The sequence below is a fragment of the Protopterus annectens genome, chromosome 7.part0 (genome assembly GCF_019279795.1).
Source record: "Protopterus annectens isolate FY-2018-M chromosome 7.part0, PAN1.0, whole genome shotgun sequence".
Lineage (NCBI taxonomy): Eukaryota > Metazoa > Chordata > Ceratodontiformes > Protopteridae > Protopterus > Protopterus annectens.
In genome coordinates this window covers 1,542,092,696-1,542,112,491 of record NC_056739.1, presented here as the reverse complement: position 1 = coordinate 1,542,112,491, position 19,796 = coordinate 1,542,092,696, and positions in this window count along the sequence as shown.

The window sequence follows — 19,796 nt, the reverse complement described above, 5'->3', positions numbered from 1 at the left end:
CATAGTAAAAAATTATAAAGAATAATAAAAATAATTAAAAAAAATTGTATAAATGTAGCACATAGAACATATAAAAGGAGTAAAAAAGTTTTACAATCGATGCAGCATACAGTGGTTAGAATATTGAGAAAATTAAACAAGATATTATACAACAAATATAGAATTGCTTGAACATAAATTCAAAAAGAAGCTTCCATAGACAAATATGGTCATAAACTAGAAATCATAACTATAAAGGTGGCCTAACCACCTGCTTCACAGTACTATGCACTAAGTGAAACTACACAGTACACCTGTGATCTAGGGATGCTGAAAGCCAGGAACAGACAAAATTAGTCTGGTTCTGTACAGGAACATATCCAAGTTTTGAATAGGAGATCTTTTAGTAGGGATTTGAAAGTATGTTTACTATTTAGACATCTAATGTCAGGGGGTAGAGAGTTCCAGGCCTTAGCCACTGCATATGAGTAAAGAGATTGCCCTGAGCTATGTAAGCAATTGGTAACTGTCAGTAGGGCGGTATTGGAAGATCTTAGTTGACGTGCAGTATTATGGAAGGTGAGCAGACCAGAGAGGGCAGGTATTTTATTTGGTTGGTATAGCAGTTGATGGGTCAGGAGAAGTTAATTGTATTTTAGTAGATTAGGGAGTTCTAGCCATCCTAGTTGTCTTAGGGAGAGGCAGTGATGAGAACGAAACTTAGCACTGGTTGCAAATTTTGAGATTTTATTGTAGCAGGTAGATAGTTTCAGAAGGTCAGATTTGTTTAGTTTAGTTAGAATTGGGGAAGCATATAGTAAGGTGGAGAGTAGATGGGTACGAGATATAGTGATTCGGGATTCCTGTGAAAGGAGGCTCTTGCAGTGGTAGAGTGAACCTAGTTTTTATGAACTTTGGCAATTGTTAGTGATATATGTTTGTCAAATTTTAGGTTTTGGTGAATAGTTACACCTAGTAGCATGGCTTGGGTTACTAGTGTGATAAGGGTATTGTTGGAGGATGTTAACAAGAATGGCGAGGTAGGGGTGAAAGTTTTGGATGGGTGGAAGATCATGAGTTAGGTTTTAGATGGGTTTAGTATGAGTTGGGAGGAATTTAGACATTTTTCTATAGTAGTGAAGGCTTCCTGGGTTCTGTCTTGGAATAATTGTAGAGAGGGGGCTGAGCAAATAAGGGTGGTGTCATCAGCACACTGTACTATATTAGTTTGTTGGGTAGCCAAGGGGAGGTTATTGGTAAAGATGGAAAATAGTAAGAGACCAAGAATGGATCCTTGCGGAACACCTTGTCCCACTGGGAGGAGAGGGGAGAGAGAGGTATGCCATTTAACAGCTTGTTGCCGGAGGGGCAGATCATTTTTAAAAACCACAGCAGAGAGGAGTTACCCAGGCTGAGCTCAGAGAGAGTCGATAGTAGTTTGCAGTGGAATACCATGTCAAATGCCTTTGACAGGTCTAGGAAGACAACAGATACTAAGTTACCAAGATTTCTATGTTGATTGACATGGTCAGTAAAGGATATAAGGGTAGAGGTGGTACTATGGTTTGGCCAAAATCCATGTTGGGAATTTGCTAGCAGGTTATATTGAAGAAGATGATTCAGTAGTTGGGTGTGTACACATTTTTCTAAGATTTTTGATAGGGGGAGATAGTATAGCTATGGGGCGATAATTACTAAGTTCTGTCAAGGATCCACCTTTCTGTAGGGGGACGACATAAGAAATTGTCCAGAGAGAGGGGACAGTGTGTTCAGCTATGGATCTATTGATGAGTATGGAAATAGGGTAGGTGATGGCAGAGGTGGCAATACTGAGGTAATCAGTGGGGAGTTTATCAGCAGGGAGAGTGGTGGGTTTCAATTTGCCGAGGTGTTTACGAATTAGATTAGTTGGAACTGGTTTTAGAGAGAATTGGGTGTTGGTCTTATGGTGACAGTTTTGTATTTTGGGGGTATTTGTAGTAGTAGTGGTGGGGAAATTGTTAAATAACTTTTGGATGGAGGAGGTGAAATAGTCATTAAACTGGGTAGCAATATCATTGTTGTCACCTTCAGTGTTAGGGTTTGGGGAGGTGATTTTGCCTGGTTCGAGAATGTGGTTGATTGTGCACCAGAATTTTTGTGGATTGTTATAGTGAGTTAATTGTGGCTGGATATAATAACTTTTTTGTCATTATGTATTTGTTTTTTTGCTTTGTTTCTGAGCTCTAGGAAGTATTGTCGATTTGTGCTTGGTTTGTTGGTATGCCAGGTTGCCCAAGCTATGTCTTGTTGTTTGAGTAGGGATCTTGTGTCATTTGAAATCCAGGGGGATGGGATGGTTTTACTACGAATTATACATTGTGGGGCCATAAGATTAAGAATACCTAAGAAGGTAGTATTAAAGTACTCCACTGTTTCCTCTAATGGTAGAGTTTTAAGAGGTGACCAATTTATTTTTTTAAGGTGTTGAGTCTGGTAGGAAATTTTTGGAACTATGGATAGAAAGTAGGATGGGGGTTTTATGGGTTTTGTGTGCTGTCTTAGTATGAATGTGGGTAGGTGATCACTGAGGGAGTCGGATAACAGACCAGATATATTGGCAGATAAAGGCTTGTTGGTTAGGATCCAGTCTAATATGGATTCCTTTTTGGTGGATTTGTCTATACGGGTGGGGGTTTGGATAAGCTGAGTGACGTTAAATAGGTTTAAGTGGTACTTCAGGGAGGGATGCCATGATAGAGGCCTAATCAGTGTTGAAGTCCCCCAGGATGTGTCTCCTGAGGGAGGCTGGTAAAAATCCAGTGTAAAATGGACTCTAGAGTGGCAATATTGTCACCTGGTGGTAAGTAGACATATATATGGTTGAGTTGTTTCTGCTGGTTTAATTTTATATTTGCAAGCAGGGTTTCTGCATTGCCAAAAGTGGGGATATCTTTACGTATTTGTTGGAGAGTAAGGTTGTGTCTGTAAAGTAGGGCAATGCCCCACCTGTTTTAGCTATTCGATCACATCTAAGGATGTTGTAGCCAGGAGGGGCTATGATGGTATCTTTGATGTGGGGCTTGAGCCAGGTCTCAGTTAGGAGTACAATGTCAGGGTTATAGAAGGATAAAAAGGCATGTAGCTCTTCAGTTTTATTCATGATGTTGCGGATGTTTATACTGAGTATTAAGAGGTCAGAGGGTTTTTGCTTGCAAGGGGTATTAGGTCCATGTAGGTTTGTAGCAGTAATTATAGTAGTGGAGGGGCCTGGGTTAGGGTGGATGTCGCCACTGAGTGCAAGTTGGTTAGTAGCAGTGGTCAGTGTGTGTAGGTAACTGGCGATCATATGGTGTGTGAGTAAACTGGGTAGTTGTTTATAATTAGTTTCTTTGTAGGTGAGCTTGGTGAGATCAAAGGGGGTGTGGTTGAAGATGGTAGGCAAAATATATATGTGATTATGGTGCGGAGTGTTTAAATAGGTTAGCATGGGGGCGTTTACGTGATTGTGGTTAGTGATAGTGGAGTGGTAAGAAGTTAGATGGTAGCGTAGGGAGAGGAGAACTGCTAAGAAAATAGAAGGTGCAAGCGTGGTGAGAGTTGAAGGAGGTGGTGGTAGTATATGTGGAGTTAAGTTATCTGGTTCTTCTGGTACTTAATTTTTTGCCCATAAATCTACTGCATTGACTGTTTCATTAAGCACTGACACACCATCAACATAAAAAGTAGGGTCACAACTTTCTAATTAATCAGCTTGTCTCTTTGAATGTTCTTTTTTAATAAAAGAATGCCTCTTGTTTGATTTGCAAAACCTTTTGAAATTATTTCACTTTTTGCATTTCTGGCATTGTTGACCAAAAGCTAATCACTTTTCTCTCTTGGGCTCATGATTTGCTCCACAATTACAACATTTGACTATGAAGCTGGGTACAAGCACATTCTTTGAGTTTGCTGACTCACTCTTGTGCTTCATTGACACTGTGCATACTCTGGAACTTGTTAAAAAAGTATGGAATTTCCCAGAGACTGTTGCAGAGCTTACAGTTGCTGCCATGTGCTCCTTGGGCCTGTTTCTTTTAACAATGTGCTGCATACTATCAACATTGGAAAATACTGGAAGCATGTATTTCTCATTTGTAAGCATACTTGAGTGCTTTTCTGTAGGTCATATATCTGACAAACCTCAATGGCCTTATTCAAAGTTAAATCACTGTCACAAACAAAATCTTTCTCACAGCATCATCTTTATTACCACACACAAGTCTGTCTTGTATCAACTAATACCTTAAATCACCAAATCTGGACTTTTTAGCCTTTTTTCTCAAGTCAGTTATATATGCTGGAAAAGTTTCCCCAGGCTTTTGATTTTGTGCAAAATAAGTGCCTTTCCATTGTAATATTCATTTGGGGTTACACATTTCTCTAAATTTACATTTTAAGCTCTCAGAGTCTTCCCTTAACTCAGCCGGTACAACTACATGACGGTTTTCCCCCTTCCCTGCAAGCACAACAGGTGCATACACAAATGAATGCTTCCTTTCTATGGCTTCTGAACCAGCTAAATTAAGCAGAATAAATGCCTTTTTATGGTCATCTTTATCAGAAAATGCAGCTTGTATGAAAATATCATACTCTTGCTCAAATGCTCTCCAATTCTCTGCAGTATTATTATCAAATGCAAGTGGAACTGGTTTTCGAAATCCAACAGCCGTGCCAACAAATTATGCTTAAACACACTGAAAATAGCCCTTGTAATTATGTACAAATGTGCACACACAGCTAGTATTTGTAATAACATTCAAATGCACAATAAGCTCTTCGAAATACTGTACTTTGTGACATATACTTTGAAATGGCTGTATTTTGTAAAATAACTGTACTGTAATACTGCATAGTCATGCAAACTCTCTTCATACATTGGATACTTTAAATGGCTTTAATTAATGTGAAAAAAGTACATGCTATAAGGTACTTCAAAAATGTGGTCGTTTCCCTTATTTTATTCATTTTATGTGATTCGGACTTTATTTCAAACATTTTACATAGTTATTTGAATATTTTTTATCAATCTGTCACAGTTTTTGACATTTTTGTTTACTTAGAAATTCACGTGGAGCATTCTGAGTGCTTTGTTTTGTATTTTGAGAATAATAAATCATTTAAGTAAGCTTTAATACGTGAAATTCATTTTTGACCTGTTTTTTGTGAATGAAATGTGCAGTGGGAATGATCCATTCCTTTATATTTCTCTACCCTTAACTGAGTGCCTTCAAGGTCCGGTATCTGGATTTCTGGATCCCATTCTCATCTTGTTTCCCATTAAAGACAAACAGGCAGGGTAGTTCATTTATATGCTTTATGACATAGAAACACATCAGGATGGATAGCAGCAGTACAAAAAATAAACCAACTGATTAAGTGATGAATACACAGACAGACATGCTTACAACTCAACAGCTCACTACAAAATGGCAGTCAGGCTTGCACGTGCTCAGTATTTATACACTTGTGCAAGCCCCTAGAAAGCTTCTAAAAGGTGTACATACATATTGATCTACAGACACCATACATTATCTTTCTCCTCTGTATCTGGCATCATATAGATTCAACTGAATGTGTTTCGGAACTGCATTTTGACATGATCAGATGTGAGCTAGGTAATTATAGCATTAATAACTAACGCACTGAAAGCATAAGTCTTATTTCCAGGCCTGCCTATCACTCTCCCTTTCATCTCAAAGGGAAACATCCCAAATGATAGAAGAATCCCATCTGAACAAGTTGATCTCAATGCTGAGCTTGCTGGATCAACTTGTGCAACATAAATGTGAGCAGTTTGTATTATATCTTTACATTAAATCTTTAGACCAGTGAGGTAGTGCTTATGTGTCTGTATGTAAACTATTATGTTTCTGGACCCTGGAAAATGTTATATATGGAAGGATTTCTTACTCACAGACTCTATAAGCTTAAATATTTTAAATACCTCCTTTTGGAAGAAGGTATCTTGGAGATAGTCCAGTTTAAGATTTCTTCTATTTTGTTGACTGTTTCATTAATCATAATATCCAGGGGAGGTGACCTAGACAATTGTGAAAAGGAGTCCTAATGGTCACATAAATAAACAGAAGAAATTAATGCTGATAGGTTCATAGGTAAATAGGTAAACAGTCTGCAGAGTATTACATGCCTAGACAATAACCAGATAGTAACCAAAGGGGAGAATCTGTCTGGCAGATGGTGCAGAGTTTAAAGTTGCAAACTGAAGTTCTTTTGGTACAGGATTTGATTCCCTTGCTTGCCTTCTGTGAAACCATGAGCAAGTCACTTAACTGGACATCCTTCCCTGGTCACCCCTGAAAAGGGACTGTGTGTCCAGTGGACCTACCTGGATAAAAAATAGGTAATCAAGCCCTGAACCTTGTGTCTGTGAGGTAAGCATCTTAACCATTAATGTTTGTGATGTAAATACCTTAACAAGTATTGGCAAATATATTCTTCTGACAAAAGAGAAGAAGTTATGTATGCCTTCTTTTTTTTTGTTTTATTCTTAGTACCACGGACCTCCAATGGCATTGGTAAAGGATGTCTTTCTGCTAGTTTAAATTGAGATATATGAATGTCACCAAAGGGTTTAAATATCCGTTCTTATTTGGTAGTTATAATCATTCTTTCCCTCACCTATCTTTCATATTCTACTGAAGACAGTGCAGTCAATGAAGCTGCTCTTTTCAAAACTTATACATAAGCCTTAGGTGTTGGGTTAGCAGCAGGCTCATCAGTGTTTGCAATGTCTGGGTCTTTTACTTGTCTGACTTTAAAGACAATCCCAAGCAGGCCGGAACTTAGCATTAAGGACAGTACCAAAAAAAAATCATCATTACTGAATATTTAAATTGCAGTAATGCTGGTTGAGTCTTGGATGACAGTGTAATGACGGACTGCATTACACTGTTTTAGAGAATAACCTGAAAAATTATGCCAACCTTAGAAAAAATTGTAGAAGCTTGTGGATCTTCAGAATTTAAGGACAAGAATTAATTTTTGCTTTGCAGTGACCCAATTCTCTTGACAATCATGCCCTTCCTTTTTTTGATATATGGTAAGTCAAGTTCTTTAAAGAAACATTTCTTTTTAGACTATCTTTTCTAACAACATAAGGCTATTTTCTGTTAGGAATGAATTTAGCACATTGTCTTCTTAACATACCTATCAACCTGCAGGCACTGAAAATAGGAACAAAGGTGCTTGAAAAGAAGGTATATCCAGCCAGAAATCTGGACATTTAATTAGCATAAAATTTGAATATCAAACTGTGATTCCAGTAGGAATGTAGGATACTGCTCAGAAGCACAGACAGTGACAGAAATTATGGAAAAAATCTAAGTGCATTATCAAAAAGACAAGAGTAAAATCTGTAGACTTTAATGAATTGTATTGCAAAATTCTACCATGCAAGATCATTTAATTTTGCTTCAGAAAAGGAGGATGTAAGAATATAGGATCATAGGAGATTACTAGGCTAACAGCCCCAATGCCCTTAAAAGCCTAACCAAGTTCAACCCATGTTTCCAAGGGTATCTGCTTCAAGCAGACACTAAAATCATCACCTATTGCCCCTGTCTAAGAGGTACATAGGTGGAACCCCTGGGGTGAAATTCTGGTTGCCCATTCCACTGTCCAAATTGCGCTTAAATAGGGCCAATAAGGGGCTTTGTTTAACATGGATAGGAAGCTTGTTCCAAAGATGGGGCAACCTCTGTGAGACAACTCTATCTCTCCAGCAAGTTCTGTTGATGTCAGATACCAGGTTAAGGACCTTTGAATGGGAGACCCATGTGCCATTTGACTTGCAAATGTGCAGCATTTCCATTAAAGCTGGGACAGAGATTGCTCTATATGCAAGGCACAGGTCACCTCTCAGCAGTCTGTACAACACAGAGTAATGTGACAATGATTTCAGTCTGTCCACATAAGACAGATCTTGAAGACCCTGAATTTTGTTTGTAAAGAACCTTTATGGTCTCTTTAATTGCTGCAGATGCTTGGAAAGGAACATACTAAAGGGAGCATTGTACTCTATTATTGGCCTGATGAGGGAAGAGTTCTGGGGGGTTCTGGGGGTTTATATCCTCTTTTTTTCTTGAGGAGGCAATGCCCTTACTTATGAGATGAGCAAAATAAAATGCCATTATTACCACTGGGGTGACATGGTGATTAAATTTAAGGTTGCTGTCGACCTGTGTCTAGAGATCTCTCACCACTGACTGTGTGCTTAGGGTTTTGCTGTTGATGTGGTAGTTTGCATGAATATCACCCCTGCCGAAGGGGATGATAATGCATTTTTTTGCATTAAGTTTATGACCATGACTTTGGCACCAGTCATTAGTCTGCGTAAGACCTTCTTGCAGGATGTTGACATCACTAGCAGTTTCAATGATTGCTCCCAGTTTGCAGTCATCAGCAAACTTTGTCAGCTACAATCCTTTAGTTTTAGCTTGCACTTCGGTAAAGTTGATTCTGAATAGTAGGGGTCCCAGAATCAGTCCCTGTGGAATACCACTGTTACAGGTCTGCTGGAGGAGATGGAGTACCCTATTTTATCCATATCTGTTCTATCAGTGAGCCAATTTTCAACCCATCTTTCAATATATATATGTGTTCACACCCATATGGGTGAGTTTATCAATGATGAGGGGGTTGTGTCAAAGGCCTTGGCTAAGTCTAGGTAGGGCGTATGCACAGATTTGCCCTTGTCTAGGGCTTTGGTGACTGTCTCGAAGAAGTTCACTAAGTTTAGCAGGCATGATCTCCCCTTGACAAAGCAAAACTTGGTAGGGTCAAGCATTTGGAGATTTCCTTTATCTTTGTTAATAAGGTCCTTAATGATTCATTCCATGGTCTTGCAGAAAAGGCTGGGTCTGTGGATGCACCCCCTTTGTGCAAAGCGATGAAGGCAGCTGTTTTCCATTCCATTGGGATGAAGCCAGTACCTATGCTGTGATTGAAAACATGCCCAGTAGTGATGCTAATTCCTGTTTTAAGTCATGCAGAACTCAGCCCATGATGTTGTCTGGTCCCATAGAGGCCATGTTTTTGGCCTTGAAGAGAGAGTTTAAGACATGTTCCTCAGAGATACTAGGTGGGGGACAGGTTTTGGGAATGCTTTGGGGTATATGTGGTGGGGACAGGGGAGTGAAGTTTTCACTGAACCTTTCAGCCAGCAAGTTTTCTGTATCCTTGGGTTCTGTATATGTAGTGCCATTAACTACGAGTTCAGTGCAAACCTGGGACTTGCCTTTGAGGTTATGGATGTAATTAAAGAATGCCTTGTGGATATACTTAGTTGGTGAAGCTAATTTGGATTCATACACACAGTGGTGGTGCTGTGGTAGAGTTGTCGCCTCACAGTAAGACACTGTCCAGTTCGATTCTCAGCTAGATTGTCTTCTGCATGGAGACATGCGTGAATGGGTGTACCTTCGTTGAAGGTTGTGCGTCAGGCCTAGCAAGCCGGTACATAGAAATCAACTGCCAATTATTAGCAGACCGGAGTTCCACTGTGGCGACCCCTAACCGGGAAAAGCCAAAAGACACAAACAAACCTAGCTTTGGAGGACTTCACTATAAGTCTTATTTGCTTGTTTAAGTTGAGGAAGGAATGTTTTTAGTTTTGAGACCATTCCTTCTGACTCTTAGAGAGCAATTTCTTTCTCCTATTGTATAGCATATTAATTGCAGTTGTCCACTAGGCAGGTTTGTTTTTCCTTGAAAATCTTGCTTTGGTTCTATCAGATCTAACAAAATCAATACAATTGTACAGGTATAACTCAGCAGAGGTGTCTGTTCCAACAGGGGGAGAGGCTGTGAAGCTATTTATGCTGTCACGTAAGAGGTTGTAATTGGCCTTAGAGATGTTTTTTAATCTAGTTGCTGCTAAGGGTGGGGGGTTCTTGTATTACGGTTACTTCTAGTGAGACTGATTTGTGGTCAGATCTCACCAGGCATGGCCATGCATTAGGAGTGATGTAGCGGTCCCTCATGTTGGTGAGCACCAGATCCAAGATGTTTGAGCCTCTTGTGGGTGTGTCAACCAGCTGGTCCAGGGCATCATGGTTAACAAAGTCCAGGAACCTTTTGCCAAGTGAGATAGAACACGTATAATTTAACCAGTCAATGGATGGGTAATTAAAGTAACCTAAAACCAGGGTGTTTGGTTGTATCTTGATTAACTCAAGTAGATCCAAGTAGACTGAGTGGACATCCTGATTCATGGAGGGGGTCCTATAGCTGGAGATGACCTGAAGAGAAGTCTTACCTACAGTCAATTGCACCTGAAGTAATTCAAGAGAATCATGCTGTTTAACCAATCTAGAGGTGTATTTATCTTTAATGAATATTGATACACCACCCCCTTTAGTTCTCATACCTTCAGTTTGTGGTCTGAAAGTGTGGAAGGAAATGTACCCTGGTATAGCTGGGATGCTCTTTGTAGCCTTAAACCAGGTGATAGTGACTGCACAAATATCAGCAACTTCCAAAGTGAGGACTGCTTCCAGTGAGTGCAGTTTCTGGTTTAGACTGCTAGCATTTAGCAGCATAACGTTGAGGTTGTTTTAAGGGGTATTTTTACAATGGAAATTTTGTTCTTGTGACATTGCCTAAAAAAGGCACTATTGGAGTGGCTAGAGCCTTAGCCAGTAACCGAAAACACAGGAGTGACAGATGAAGACCATCTCTCGCAAAGCATCAAGGTCTGTCAACCATGTCATCTCAGGCTGATAGATACTGGATCCCCTTTGAATGACATCAGAAACTAATCCAATTGTTAAAGTCAATCATTTTTTGTTTGTATTGAGGTATCATCCTAGGAGAAGGTAAAATGCTGGCTAGGGACATACCTCCATGAGACACATAATCAGAGAGCTCAGTAATTGTGTTTTTCTGTGTACTAGACAGATTCAAAAACCACAGGTGATGAGTGTGATTCAGAATATTGAGAGAAGTATAGACAAATAGGAGCATACCTTCAAAAATAGAGACACCCACTGCTAGGTTAAAACAGGACTGAAATAAGAATCTTCTTCAAAATCAGAATAGTTGAGAGATCCACTTGTTTAAATGTTTTAAAGTGCCCCATATATTACTCTTAGTGCACAAGTATAATATGTGTTGTACCTGATGATATTTAAGTGCTATTTACATACACTAAGCACACTTATTCTCCAATTTAGAAGCCACTGTAAGCACATCATCTCTAATAGTGTAAACATGAATAAAAGTGGAAAAACAATGGAACAACCTACCTGCGAGAAGTAATATTTAAAAAGAGCATCAAAATGAGTCACTATGCAGTAGACTAAATGAATAGAAAAACAATCCGTATCCATGCTTCCGCAGATGAAAGAAAAACAGGTACAGGTATTCTTCCCCGATAACCAACACTAAGTAAAAGAGAAGAAGAGCCAGGTAAAGAAGTAGGGAGTGGAGATCCTTCCTTAAAAGACTGGGTTAGTATCTTGTTTAAGTAAAATGCTGTCTGACAGTGATGGAACACTCAAAACGTCACTGCAATATAGGCAAATTTTGGATGATGTTCACAACCTATAAAAGGGCCTTCTCTGAACATCACCTTAGGAGAAAAAAGGATCATTTTTCTTGAACACATAATAAAATCTTTTTTATCAGTCTAAAATTCAACTTCAGTTTTTCAAAAATTTTGTGTATTTTTTACTCACATATACTTGACTCAGTATAACTTCTTTCCTATTAAAATATCATTCCAAAGGAGGGACACTGCATCAGAAGGAACACAATCAGAGTAACTGACCTTGTTGCTCTCTATACCTATTGTTATAGCTGCAGCCCACTTCAAGGGAGAGGATTTATTAAAAGAAATGCACACACCACATTCAGAAACATTGTGTTCTTTTCCTAAACATAAAGACATTTATGCAAATCAGTTACAGGAATGAACTTTGCAAGTATACCTCTTAACCTTATTTTTAGGAGGACAAAGCAATATGTTCATAAAATTATTTGAGATAACCATTGTGAACAAGCTGTGAAGCAGTAACCTGCTTGCCAATGCACTTGTAAGAGAGAAAAAATGTATTACTGACAGCTATCTGAACAAAGCAATAGCCAGCATTCATACTCATTGTCCTTGGGTGCAGCGGGTATATGTATTGGCTCTACCTGAGTACAGGTTAGGTGAGATTCAGAGAAGGTAGCTGCACTTAGGTACAGCCATTCAAACGTGTCTGAAATAGTCTTGTGCAAATGGAGAAATAATGAGATATAAATAAGGAATGTGTGACAAATCTACAAGTATCTCAAGTAGGAGCACTTCCTTCCTTTGAGTGATTCATGCACTATGTGCGTAAGGCTTATAAAAAGTGACCCTTCAAGATGCTTGCCTTTGCTGCCAGCTTATCCGTTTCCCATTCTGAGATGCTTCTTTCAATTGCACTAAAACAAGGTGCACCTGGTTGTACTTGCCAGCCAAGAAGGTGAAGATAAAGGTAAAGGCTAAGCCATCTTAACTTTGCTGAGCAGGAAATCTTTGGCAGGTTTAGAGTGGACAGGGACATTGTCCAGGCTTTGGTGACTATGCATCTCCCACAGACAGGGACTATATTTATTTAGACCAAGATATGCATAGGGAAGTAAAGTTCTCTCTCCAACTAATGAAACAGCCGGTGCACAAACTCAAACTAAAAACGAACATGGAACACCAGCCGTACTACAGCAACAAAATTTATTGATATAGCAAACGCTTTCAAGGATTCAACCTCTTCATCAGACTACAGATAAAAAACATTACAAATTTAAATAGTGATATTAATTAAAAGCAATCAGCATTTAAAGACTGAGTAACATTAATACATACAAAAATTACACTTAAAATCAATATAACTTACTTGGAATGCTAATCAACAATAAATAAAATGCAGAATAAGTATATATATTGCATATTAATAATAGTCATAAATAACAAAAAATAGTATTGTAACCTAATGTTTTAAAGGCCTAGTATTTAAAAAAGGTTTAAGGGACACCTTACTGTTTAAACCAGGGAATTTATCAGCACTAAATAACATGATCCATCTCTGTTCAGCAGCTTCAGTGTGGTTTACTAAATCACCTCCTTTTTATTATTAGTTAAAATCTCCAAAACTAAACATTTAAATATATGACGGGATCCTTCTTCCTTATTATGCAAAGCCAGAGCACTGCTCTCTTTACCATTTTTAATATCTCAATAGTGCTCCAATATTCTGTCTTTAAGACGTCAGTTGGTTTTACCAATGTAAAATGAAAAACATATCATGCAATATGCTAAATGAATGACATTGGACGTCTTACAGTCTGCATAATGGGTACTATTACATCTAAAACCTATGTCCGGATGTGTAAAATCACTACCTGGGTGAATATGTATACAAGACATATAACTTCTACATGCATAAGTGCCTATCCTATCAGACTTACTCAAGTTGTTAGGCTCATTAGACCTATAGCATAGATGGCTCTTCAAAGATCTATTATTTCGAAAAGTGAAATTCGTTTTTTTATCAATCACATCTTTCAATCCATCCACAGTAGAAAGAATACCCCAATTCCTATTAATAACATCACAAACTGTACTAATATTACTGTCAAAAGTCAATGGCATCTTTAGTTTGTTATCACTCCCATCTTTGTGTGCTCTTACACTTCTAGCTTCTGTATTATCAATAGGGCACATAGCTCGTCTATTTCTAAAATAGCATTTACACTGATCACCTCTAGTCTCCCAAGCTTCATCAATATCCCTATCAATAGCTCGACTGTTGTAACCTCTCTCCAAAAACTCAGATTTCAATTTCTGGAGTGCTGCATGTAACTGATCATCATGTTTATAGAGCCACATTACTCTAAACACCTGCCCTTTAATTACGTTACATTTTGTATGGTTAGGATGCATACTTGTGTTGTGCAAAAAAATATTCTTTCTCACTGACTTTCTGTATAGACTAGTCCTAACCATATTTAACTGATCTTTACTGACCTTGACATCTAGAAATTCAATTTCATGAACCGAATACTTATATGTAAATCTCAGAAAGTTAGTGGTCTCATTTAAATATCAAATAAATGCATTCAAATTGGGTTCAGCACCCTACCACAGCAAAAAAATATCATCCACAAACCTTGTTGATAGGTTCATAGGTTCATAGGTAGGTACTAGGCTATTGGCCCAAGGGCCTACGTAAGCCTAGCCAACAAAGTTCCCTGGCTTACACCACCCAAAAAAGTTATTTTCCTTGTCACTGTCGAGCAGAGACACAGAAGTGATCCCCGTGGTGTATTTCCTATTTCCCATCCACTCAAGATTTTTCTTGAAGAGTGCTAATGAAGAACTTTACTTGACATAGATGGGTAGCCTGTTCCAGAATATGGGAAGTCTCTGGGACAGGAATCTATCCATCCAGCATGTCCTGTTTATTGTGGTGACAAGGTTTAGGTCCCTAGAGCGTGTAGCTTGCAGGGATTGGGATTTCTTTAGGTGTAGCATGTCCAACAGCTATGGGTTTGACATAGCTTTATATGTTAGGCAGCGATCACCTCGGAGTAGGCGATATGCTACAGCGTAAAGATGGAGTTGTTTGAGGCGGTCAGTGTAGGGCATTTGTTTGAGGCCAGTAATCCTCTTTGTGAGGTACTTCTGTGGACTTTCCAGCTGCTGCAGATGTCTTGTGAGGTACATTCCAAAAGGGGCATTATACTCTTTAATGGGTCTAATGAGTGTCAAGTAGAGGGAAATAATTACCTCTTTTTTCCAGGATGAGAACCCTTTTATGATGAGGTGTGCCACGTAGAAGGACTTCCTGACTACTGTGGCGATGCGACTATCAAATGAGAGACCACTGTCCACCTGGGTCCCAAGGTCTCTTATCACACATTCAGTGTTAAGTAGATTGCTGCCTATGTGTAGTTCATGGGCACAGAGTTCTTACCAAAGGGAATGACACTGCACTTTTTGGCATTGAGCTTGAGACCATGGCTCTGACACCAGGCATCTGTCTCAGCTAGGCCCTTCTGTAGGATGTCCACATCATTTGGGGACCTGACTATGGCCCTAGTTTGTAGTCATCTGTGAACTTCATTAGCCAGAGGCCTTCTGTGTTAGTCTGTACTTCAGAGAAGTAGATACCAAACAGGAGAGGTCTCAGGACGGAACCCTGGGGAACTCCACTTGTCACTGCTTTGAGGTCAGATTTGGAGTCTGCAACTTTTACAGTGTGGATTCTGTCAGTGAGCCAGTTGGGAACCCATCTTGTGACATACAGATTTATACATAGTTTAGTGAGTTTAGCTATAATTCCAGAATGAGGGATGGTGTCGAAAGCCTTGGCGAGGTCAAGATAGGCTGTGTGAACCACCTTACCTTCATCCACGGCTTTGGTGACTGCCTCAAAGAAGTCGATCAGGTTCAGGAGGCATGATCTGTATTCACAAACCTGAACTGGGTGGGATCCAGAGTTTGGAGGTTACCTTGTCTTTGTTTATGAGTTCCATGATGATACATTCCATGACCTTGCAGACCAGGCTCGTCAGGCTAATAGGTCGATAGTTCCCGGGATCAGTGGTGGCTCCCCCTTTGTGGAATGGGATAACTGTTGCTGTGTGCCATTCAGTGGGCACAAAGCCTGATGCGAGGCTATTATTGAACATGGTGCTTAAGTGGGGAGCCCGTTCTTTCTGAAGTTCATGTAAAATGCAGCCTGGGATGTTGTCCAGTCCCATGGATGCTGTGTTTTTGGCTTTAGAGAGTGCAGCTTTTACCTGTGTAGATGTGATTACAGGGACTCTGCTTTCTTCCAGTATAGATATGGGCCCTTTTGGGGGTGGGGGTAAAGTTAACACTGAACCTATCTGCCAGGATGTTGGCAATATCAGTTGGTTCTGTAATTTTTGTGCCGTTGTGCTGTAACTCAGAGCAGATCTGGGTGTTGTCATCGAGATTCTTGATATAGCTATAGAATGCTTTGTGGTTGTCCTTAAAATTAGTGATGATTTTGTTTTCGTAGCTAGCTTTGGAGGATCTTATAAGGGATCTCAGCTTCTTACTGAGGCTGACCAGGGAGATCCTCCACTCATGGGATTTTACTCTCTTTTGCAACAGTTTCTTCACTCTGTTGTACAGTTTGTTTATGGCAGGGGACCACCAGATTGGTTTCCTTTTTTGGAGGATAGCATCTTGGTTCTGTTTGGGATAGCACAATCCATGCACTCGTGTGAGTGCTTATAGAGCACATTTGTGTAGGATTCAGCAGTTGTAACTGTATTGTCCATCTGCATGGGTGTCATGAAGTTCACCACTTCTGTCTTAAGAAGCATGAAGTTGGCTTTGGAGATATTTTTTACTGTGGTTTCCTTAATGGGGGGTGCCAGCGGGATGTGGATATCAAGGGTAATTAACTTATGGTCGGATCGGACCAACAAGGAGCTGACTTCAGGTGTGGAACACAGTCACTCATGTTGGTAATGACTAGGTCTAGGATATTGTTGCCCCTGGTGGGGGTGTGGATAAGTTGATCTAGGGGATTGGAGATTATGAATTCCAGAAAGCGTTGAGCTAAGGAGTTGGTACACGAGTAGTTTTCCAAGTTAATGGTGGGGTAGTTGAAATCACCCATTATTAGGGTGTTTGGTTGAACCCTAATATTTTCCAGTACATCAAGAAAAGAGGAGTGAGAATCCTGGGGCATAGTGAGGGATCTGTAGCAAGCTACAATTTGGATTGCAGTTTTGCCAATATTTCTATAGATGCCATCTAACAACATGAGACATTTTTGTTAGAAACTCCCCCTTCCTATCAGGGGACGCTCAAAGAATCAGAAGTTACGACAACCACAGAGTGCAGAAGGACAGAGCAGGAGTGGAAAGAGGTTCAAGCAGGTTTAATTTTCAATATTTCTTCTTGTGACTTGACTGATGCTCAAAGGTCACTCCTTAATAAAGGTCTTAGCTTTGTACCAGCAAAGAAAGCTGTTTTAACAGATGTTTTAAGGGATTTGAGACTTTTTGGTAGAAATCTAACTTTACGTGCTATGTTTGCTTCGACTCAGATAGATAAATGTGTTTTTAAGAAGCCTAATTTATATGTTCCACCTAGTAATTCAGCTATTCATACTTTTGTTGATGTTTGTGACAGACAGATTAGAGAAGCTTTTGCCTTAAATACATGTTCTAAACAGTTTTTTAATTTGTCCAATTCAGAATATGCTGCCCTAGATGATTTAAAATCTTTAACATCTATAGAAATTCGACCTGCTGACAAGGGTGGGGCCACTGTTATCTTAGATAAAGATTTATATTTTAGACAGATGTATGTTTTATTAAATGATGAGATGACATACCAATGTATATCTTTGACAGCAGCCAAGGGTATAATGGACAAGATATCCTTTTTGATTTTTGATTTATTAATCACTGGAATGATAAATGAGCCATTGTTTGAATATTTTACAGTTGATGATTCTGTGATTCCTATTGTATATGGATTACCCAAGATACATAAGTGTCTTCAAATTCCACCTATGCGCCCAATAGTGTCCAGTAGGGGATGGGCCACAGAACCCTTATCCATATATGTTGAAAAGAACTTACACCCCATACTTGACAGTTGTGATAGTGTTTTAAAAGATACCAAAACTTTTTTAGAGACACTTAGCTCTAAATGGGCTCTTGTACAAACTGAATGTTACCTTGTAACGTTAGCTATAGAATCATTGTTCACGGTAATTCCGAACCAATGGGGCATAGATAATGTGAGAGAGATGTTAAGTAATGCAGGTATTGCATCTGATAATGACCGCTTGATTTGTACCTTATTGGACGTTATTTTGAATAACAACATTTTATGTTAGGTAGTAATTACTACATTCAGAAGGTTGGTGTAGCTATGGGCACAGCTTGTGCTAACAGCTACGCCAACCTTTCTTTGGCACATTGGGAGCGTTCCTTTGTTTTTTCCAATGAGACATATAGTAAATACGTAGTATGGTACACAAGGTTTGTGGATGATATTTTTTGGCTGTGGCAGGGTACTGAACCCGATTTGAATGCATTTATTCGATATTTAAATGAGACCACTGACTTTCTGAGATTTATATATAAGCATTTGGTTCATGAAATTGAATTTCTAGATGTCAAGGTCAGTAAAGATCAGTTAAATATGGTTAATACTAGTCTATACAGAAAGTCAGTGAGAAAGAATAATTTTTTGCACAACACAAGTATGCATCCTAACCATACGAAATGTAACGTAATTAAAGGGCAGGTGTTTAGAGTAATGTGGCTCTATAAAGATGATGATCAGTTACATGCAGCACTCCAGAAATTGAAATCTGAGTTTTTGGAGAGAGGTTACGACAGTCGAGCTATTGATAGGGATATTGATGAAGCTTGGGAGACTAGAGGTGATCAGTGTAAATGCTATTTTAGAAATAGATGAGCTATGCACCCTATTAATAATACAGAAGCTAGAAGTGTAAGAGCACACATAGATGGGAGTGATAACAAACTAAAGATGCCATTGACTTTTGCCAGTAATATTAGTACAGTTTGTGATGTTATTAATAGGAATTGGGGTATTCTTTCTACTGTGGATGGATTGAAAGATGTGATTGATAAAAAAATGAATTTCACTTTTCGAAATAATAGATCTTTGAAGAGCCATCTATGCTATAGGTCTAATGAGCCTAACAACTTGAGTAAGTCTGATAGGATAGGCACTTATGCCTGTAGAAGTTATATGGCTTGTACACATATTCACCCAGGTAGTGATTTTACACATCCGGACATAGGTTTTAGATGTAATAGTACCCATTATGCAGACTGTAAGACGTCCAATGTCATTCATTTAGCATATTGCATGATATGTTTTTCATTTTATATTGGTAAAACCAACTGACGTCTTAAAGACAGAATATTGGAGCACTATTGAGATATTAAAAATGGTAAAGAGAGCAGTGCTCTGGCTTTGCATAATAAGGAAGAAGGATCCTGTCATATATTTAAATGTTTAGTTTTGGAGATTTTAACTAATAATAAAAAAGGAGGTGATTTAGTAAACCACACTGAAGCTGCTGAACAGAGATGGATCATGTTATTTAGTGCTGATAAATTCCCTGGTTTAAACAATAAGGTGTCAAACCTTTTGTAAGACTAGGCCTTTAAAACATTAGGTTGCAGTACTAGTTTTTTGTTATTTATGACTATTATTAATATGCAATAGATATATATTTATTCTGCATGTTATTTATTATTGATTAGCATTGCAAGTAAGTTATATTGATTTTAAGTGTCATTTCTGTATGTATTGATGTTACTGTGTCTTTAAATGCTGATTGCTTTTAATTAATGTCACTATTTAAGCTTTGTAATTTTTTTTATCTGTAGTCTGATGAAGAGGTTGAATCCTTGAAAGCGTTTGCTATATCAATAAATTTTGTTGCTGTGGTTCGGCTGGTGTTCCCTGTTCGTTTCAAGATATGTATAGCCCGTACTATATTTGTCAGTGGACCTTCCTGGGACAAACTGTAGACACGTGTATTTCACATGTTTCTGCATTAAGAATACCGAAGTGGTTCCTTGAACTACTCTTGGCACATGTGGATAAGCAGGTCTGTGTTATAACATCGACATTATGGTACTCCAACCTACATACATTCGATACCATGTAATCAGTGTTCCACAACATCGAAAAATACACAACAAATTTATATATTAATATATAATGCTAATTATGTATACAAACTCTTGAGATTGCACTTCAGTGGGGAAAA